This window comes from Plutella xylostella, chromosome 3 (genome assembly GCF_932276165.1).
Source record: "Plutella xylostella chromosome 3, ilPluXylo3.1, whole genome shotgun sequence".
NCBI lineage: Eukaryota > Metazoa > Arthropoda > Insecta > Lepidoptera > Plutellidae > Plutella > Plutella xylostella.
The window spans coordinates 6,692,075-6,700,405 of NC_063983.1; positions in this window are offsets into that span (position 1 = coordinate 6,692,075).

Below are 8,331 nucleotides of genomic sequence, written 5' to 3' on the forward strand. Positions count from 1 at the left end.
GTTTCAATAAATTTGTGGTCGGGCGCGCCTCAGGCGTCGGAGCGGGACGGAGCATGCCACCGAGTTACGCCTTCCGTTCTTGTTATGTAGGTAGCGCGTTAGAGCCCGTACTGTTGGCATGAATAAATAATATCGTCGTAAATGCGCCGGCGCAGACGCCCGCGGCTCCCGGGCTACGCACGCCCTCTCCCGCCCTCTCATATACCACCATTTACATACGCACATACTAACAACAAATGAATCTGAAGAGGTGTCTTCAAAATTTCAGAATATTTATTAACTATTTTATTTTAATAAAAATACACATCATATGCTTTTATAATAAGTATTTATTATAGGACTAGAATATTATGCGTGGAATTTTTTTTAAAACCGGGTGCGTTTCACCTATACATACACTATATTTGCATCTATAAGAAGTTGTCTTCATTTTATCGGCGTTTGATTGAATGCTACCTGGGATTGATTTTTAGTCTTAAAGGTTTTCAAATTATCAATAATCTTATACTTTCAAAGTGAACTTAGGTGTGTAGCGCTTGTGCAATAGTTTTATAAAATATAAATTAGTATTGATTACTAGTAATACCATAGGCTTTCCCATGGAATTTACTCACTAAGCCTACGTAAATTATACTTAATGCCAAAGTACCTTTACTGTCCTATACATTATTTATAATACCCATAGCTAACAGAAGACTTATATTGAGTAAGCAACATCCAGTCTACTTCACAAGCATATCACCATCAAGTTCTTTCCTTTTCCGTACGGGACACGATCTTGTAAACTCCAACAAAACTTCCACTAACGGTGTCCCGAGCCACGCGACTCAAACAACAAGACAAAAGAACAAAACCTAACAAAGACACTAACACTATAGAACAAAACTCACGAAAAATCGCATTCCATAGACAAACGTCACGGATATCCACTCCCGATCAACCGTGACGAGTGACAAAGAAGTGACAAAAACCGAAAACATCAAAACATATTAGGGAACGCATTGTCTACAAAATTGGAAACCTTTGTAGAAAACTACGGGAGGCTCGCGCACTCATTGTCCTATATTATGGACTTGCAAAGTATCACAGTTTGAAAACCGAATGTTTGCTCACAATGTCCATAGACAAGCGGAAAGCTCGGAATAATGAGTCAGTGTCGTTTAATTGTGAATCTGTCCTCCTTTGTCGAGCTCGATGAATGGCGCGACCACACTGGCTGGTTGAGATGCGTTGCTAATTTTCTAATTTTGAAAGATATGGCATTCCAAATTGTGTTTGTTTTTTTTTTAATTCCTGAGGTTTATTATGTGGCGAAATGTAAAGGGATCCATTCCAAACCATGAAGATGTTATGCGGTTACAAATACTTATTTAATTTAATTTTATGTGGACATAAATATCTGGGTATTTTATTAAATACTTAAAGTAATCATAATATTGTACTTAAGTTATTTACTGTAAAAAAGCCTTAACCCTCCTCAATTAATTCCAATTATTTCAAAGGCGACTTTAAAATAATTGAAAGTTCAGTGCGCCCGTTGATGTCTTTCCTATGAACACAAACTTACTACGGCGTAGCAAATTTTTCACACAAACATTACAGACTTAACCATTATGATTAAGCAATACATCACTGTGTTTAAAGTTCCTAATAGTCAAACCGTTATATTAGTTAGCCATAATCACATACAAATCCATTTAAAGTTCATACAAATAAGGCTGTATGGTAATCGTAGTCGCAGCCAGGTCAACGATGGAAGCCACCGGCTCCATAAAAGCTCTCTGTATTGTAAACTCGATCGCCTATCGACCGTATAAAGAGATCGCCGACTAGCTTCTAAAAATAAGCCTTTGGCTCATCATCGGTTTGAAAAGACGAAATTGTCTTAAAAAGGTGACGCAATTCGAATGGATATCGTTCGTGGTGATCTAAATTCGACTTTGAAGTTGGAGTTGTAAGTATGAAATTGAAATGTTATTAGTGTGCGTTGACAAAATAAAGTCAGTTTTTTTTGTAAAGCACTGAGAACTTTCCAGCCAGCATTTGAGAAATGTGTATCTATAATTATAAAAGTCCACTTGATTGTTAACTATAAGTTTGTAGCTTACATAAATATGAAATTATAATTATGATACATACTACAATATAATTCATATGTAATAATATGTTCACTTATATGCAGATATTAATTTTAATATAAAACTTTTAACATGAAATAATTGCTGTATCCACCGAATGTCATAAATGGTAGCTTTATGGTAGCCTATCCTTCTATTAATGAGATTGAAATACCCACATTTCCACATGCAATTATTTCCAATCTCAACCTTTATAAACAAATTTTATCAAAAACAAGACAGAAGAGGTTATAAATATGAAAAATGTCACCATGAATTTATTGATCAGCTGACTGAAGGTCGCAGGTTCACACTTGTTAATCGATTTTTAATAACTTAAATATTCAATATAAATTCCAAAATAAATTAATGTTGTAGATTCGCAATCTGCCACTGAATGTCAGGCATTCCCCCGCAGGTAGTCCAAAGAAGGCTTTAAATCAAATAGATTGTAACGTAGATTATAATATTATTTTTGAATAACCTTTAAAAATATATTCGGTAACCTGTTAAAATACATGTTAATCTTCAATATTGAATTTACGTACACCACAAGGAAAATAAAATTGTTTTATTAAAATTACTTAATTTTATTTCACCAGGCTTTTGGCATGGGTTATATATTTAACTAAGAAAATATTTCATTGGCTTTTTATAATTTCCACGCCGACTAGGTTGACGGGCAAAGGCTAGCTGAGGGAGGCTGAGGACCAATGAACTGTTATCATGCAGTGCCTCTATTGATCCAGATTATTCCTGATCGACATAGTAAATAAGTAAAAAAAAAAACAAAAAAAAAATGACCTGAGATTAAATTAATATCATTAGTTGCATTTGAACAATAAAAATTCAAATATGTTAAAACGTAAAAAAAATTACGAGCATCACTTATTCTTACTACTCTTACTACTGAAATCAATTTGGAAATATTATTACATTTTCAGTTATTATTTCATATTCATACTTGACTTTCATTTGAGGTTGTTAAATGAAACCTTCAGAAAATGAATGAAAATTGCACTTTTAAATTAATGTCTAATGCTATCCTTTAAATTTATATGCCCTTTAATTCATAGAAACGATGTCCTTTTCATTTAACGCTAGTTCCCAACTGATAGATTTTATAAGTTTTATTTTCTTTATGAGTAATGTTCTTTATGCTTTGTTGTTATTTAATTATTTATGTTTATCAGTTCTATACTTACTACATTTTCTGTTAAGTAGCGTAGGTATTTTTAAAGTTACCAATTAAGTTCAAACATAAGTCATAATCATAACCTTCCCGCAACTTCTGGACCATATTGGGTAGCTTTATTTTATTATTGTATGAGGTTTTCATACTTTGGACATTTCAAGAGTACGCTGTAAATGGAAAAAATGAGCAATAATTTGGATTTCGTGCAACAAAGCCCCTTGTAGCTACCTTATTGGCTAATAATATAAAGGTGCAGGTAAAATGATCAAGGTTTACTAAAACGATCAAACTGCCGAGTTTTACGTTTATTGCACCGATTCAAAGGACACCTTGTTTTTAAATAAAACAATTGAGAGATTTTTGACTTTAGGGTGGCTTGCACAACAAAGTTAATCAAAATTAAATTGTTTGTCGCAAGAGGTCATAGGTTTAATTTTGATTAACTTTGTTTTGCAAGCCATCCTTAGACATAATACATTTAAATTAAAAAATATATATCAATAAGAATAGCTAGCATAAAATGTTAAAGCTGAGTCGTCGTGAAAAGATGCAGTGCACTTTTCGATGCTTTATATAATGTTTGACAGGAATCTGTGGGTCTGATTAAACTGTATCTAACTCTAACGAGTATTTTTCCATGAATTTACAGGTGTACCTAAATATAGGAATTAGGTAGATCTGTTTAAAATATAAATAAACTTCAATAATCTGTACAGAAAAAGAGCAACCGGAATGAAAAAATCAATTTGTGGGCATTAAACGAGTGTCTTATGCAGATTTTGTCATATATATTCGGTTTGAATCAATAAATCTGCAAAGTTGCGACTTATAAGTCATCATCATATAACATTGAGAGAACAGAAAAGGACAAGGCCAGATTATTTCTTTTTTCTTTTGATTTTTGTAATGCGGTGGTCACACACAGATTGTATGGTACAGTTCAATGTAATGGGGAAACTTAATGGTTTGGAATAGACAATTCACTAATTTCTAAATTTAGTACCTACTTCTTACTTACCTATATACGACTCGTCGGCGCGACTTAACCCTAAGTTTAATGACAAAAGTGTTTTTTTTTTCCTAATATTGTTTAACTGTCCTGACGTTGCTAACGACGAAAATGAAGGAAGTGAAAATAAATTACATTTGATTCACCTAGCTGCTTCAGCCGTGTTTTACACCAAACCGACGTTTACACTGCCAATAAAAACTTGACTTATGCAGGGGTGTAAACATACTTACGGGTTTTCACAGTTGAAGTCTGCCATTTTTATTGCCAATTTAAACCCCGCTTCAGGATTAGGAGCTGCTGGCCTCTTATAGATCTAGTTCCCGCCTCCACAGTCTGACTTTTCCCATATTTTACCCTAATTTCAGCAAAACCATTTACAAAGAGGGTAATGAGTCACCGCAGACATTAAGATGTAAAACGATACTTTGGACGCCATTAAAGAACACATCTCGATTCATTGCAGCATCGATCTGAAATCCGATCCATTCGATTCCGATTCTCGACTTAAAGTTCGCGAGAACCACGACCGTATAAATACAATGTTGAAGAATATCTTTATTAGAGTATTTTTAATATACAGATGGCAATGTACATGACTTTTATTCTCTCGTTTTTTATGTTTTCATGTAATAACCTGATCAGGAGCATATAAAATACCTGAATTATAGTTTACTACTACAAATACCTTATAAGTTGCACAACGAAAAGAAATACATACACACTTCATATTATGAGAATCCCAAATTACATCGCAACGAGAATCACAAAATAACATGTCTAACTATACTAGGTACAACAAAGGTTCTTATCACCAAATAATCTTTTAACAGCCACGGCATTATCTTCGGTAAACTAAAACCAATATTTTTTCCTCAGACACATTGACATATCGCAGGAAATCTTTATTTGTTACCGACAAAGTCGTTTTGCGACGCCAAACAAGAGGTTTGGGTCAAAATATGGACGGCGTCAATTGACAAGTGAGCCCGGAAAACCAATAGGGTGCCTTCTTCTGTGTAGCTGGACAATGTGCCGCGTCGTTGGTGGTGTGATGAAGCCGCAGTAGGCACTCCAGGGTACGTCCAGGACCACCGACATCAGACGGCCCGCCAGACGCCGCGTTGGGAGGTTTCGACACCACAACTGACAGTTGTGACTTTCAAATTGTTTCATATTCTCCACCTCATATTTACGGGCTCTAACTAACATCAATTGTATGCAGCGCTGGGTCTAAAGCATCACAATGCGCCGACAATTTTCCATCGAACAAAAGCCGCATCAGCGCTTTAATTCGGCCGAACATTCATTTCCTTTCGAACATAAAACAATCCCTTATCGAGGCATGCCCTCATGAATATAAAACAATGAGGGACCGTCGGCACCACCTTAATACCAGACGGTTCGTACCTAAAATGTCTTCTTCGACCGGCGGAGCCCTCCCTCGCGAGCGGCCGTGAATAAATTACAGTACCTATAATATAGGGTCATAACGGCATGTATTGACGTATATACCGAGCTGTGTCCTCTGAGCCTACATGACGTGTATGCGGCCTTTATTTATATGTTGCTTTATCGAATGGTGGTCGCCACAAGCCGGCTGTAATAATAGGAGGACAGGCACAGGCTGGGAACACGCTCGTCGGCCGTCCGGGGCCCATTCATCTCGCTCCGAACACTACATGACTCGGACAATAGTAATAATTCCATGGAACATAAGTGCCTACTTAAAGAATGCGTATGAAGACGGCGGCGGCTCTCTTCAATTGGCTTCTTCTGGAGACACTTGGACGTAAGTCACGGTAAGAGAGTCTGGATGGATTCTTAGGTCAGTTGTTAACTTGGTAATCTCGTGAAAATTCTGAAAGTACCTACCTGGAAAATTTAGTAGGTAAGTACCCAACCATTTTAATAATTTCATTAAAATGTCTATTCCAACTGGCAACATATAAATACGTATGCCCCAATTTTAAAGGGGCACGAGAATATAACACACCTATAACTAGTATAGGCCCATAGTTGCTAAATATACCTTATATTTTATGTCCAATCATTCTCGAAATACTGCCCCAGGCACACTCATATGCTAAATAAAATAACACAAGATGCATGCGAAAAGCTAGGTATTGTCATTAAGATTAGTCATTACATGGCACATCATAAAATAGATACCGAACACAATGCTCATTAGCATTTACTTCCAGTGAAATTTTATTACGAGTGTATGCAAAATAAAGACTTCATTATAACAGCAGCGTAAATTATTCGCTATCTTAACTAGCTATTATATTCGCCTATTATATGGGTGCACGTTTATGTATTAAGGTTGCTAACTATATAAGATATTTATATTCATTTGATGGCAAATAAACAGCAAGCTCATTCGGGAAAAAAATATGTTGTTGCAGATGCCGATGTATAAATCCAAAAACTATATTTTGTCTACAACTTAATTTTCATTACCTAACAATCTGTGTTTCCGCCAACCCCACCACCAGGTCCAATAAGCGAGTTCATTTATGCAAAAAAAATTTAAGTCTAAGCATTTAAGACTAGTTAAAAATTTAATAACTTAAATTTCAATTTTATATGGTTATTTAATTTAATTAATATTAAAATCCTACATATCCTACATAAGAGATGTTGATATATTGTCAATGTTCCTATACTAGTTCTAGGTATAGATTATCTTAATCAAACTACAATCTACATAAACATTTTGATCATTATTGTCAGTACCTATCTCTAAACATACATAATCGAATATAGGTAACGACCTGAGAGCATCCAATTAACAACAACTTAAGTACGCAATCCACTGCGTTTGTCACATAAAGTTCATGTTTAGACATTTACAAACGTCGTAAACAAACAACATTTAACCGCTCTGACCTCGAAAGCAGATCAGCTTCTTTCGCCGTGAAGCCCGGCTTGTCTCGGCCAGGGGTTCCTAAGCACATAAACCACAGGCACGTTCCCACGGCGCATAGCCCCCGGGCGCCGCGCCTCTCTGAAACACGACGCTCTGAAACTTGTTCCACTCAAATACCGATGGGTAAGCTTTAATAAACGTCGGCGATACCGGCCAATCACCGCTGAGATTGCGGAAAGGAGTAATGGGCATGGTTGGTGACCGTTGGGTTGTCACTGAAGCTTTCCTTTAAATATAGGTAGGGACTGGATACTTGTATTTTTGGTTTGGTGTCAGCAATTTTACTAAAACCACACTACATACAAAATCATCAAACTGTATTTAATTTTACGTACGTATCTAATCATTTTTCATTGTACCTATAATAATATATAGGTATCTACCTAGATATTTTTATACAATGTTATCTTGATGACAGAGCTGTCCGACAAAAATTACAAACATTCGGCGGCGCCCGCCAGAAATCCTACCAATGCGATTGCAATAAAATAAGGTTAAAACTATGCGAGCCGCGATGTAAGCCCGCGATATACCAGGAGCACATCGCTGATGCAGAACCTGCGGGGTATCTCACGCTCAATGATATTTACTGCCTTGCCCTAACACCTACGTGTTGTATACCGCACGTACAGTAGCCCCACCCCCTACAGGGCGGACCAACCCATCGATTTCCGCACGCAAATGCGCTCAACACGAAGTGTAAACTGCCCTGAAGATTGTACTTCTATAGCGAAGGTTGGATATGTCGGGTAGTTAAATAGCTTGGTTTTGAAGGTGTGGTACTGGTGCTTCTCTACAGGTGACGGGGTGACCGCATTGAGCTAGTGTTAAGTTAGCTAGCAAGGTGGATTTATTTGCAGTTCGCTCCTGGTTTCGCAACCTGCTGTTCTTGATTAAATGAACACGTTTCTCTCTGTTTACTAATGAAAGGTTGTTGAAAGAGCCTTTCTGAGACGTGCGAGCAGTGAAGAAGATTGAATTACTTACCAAAGGTTTTGATTTTTGACCCTGCTAATGAATGCTGAGAGTAACTTCAATTATTTCTAGTGAAAGTAAATAGCTATTTAAATATCATCAA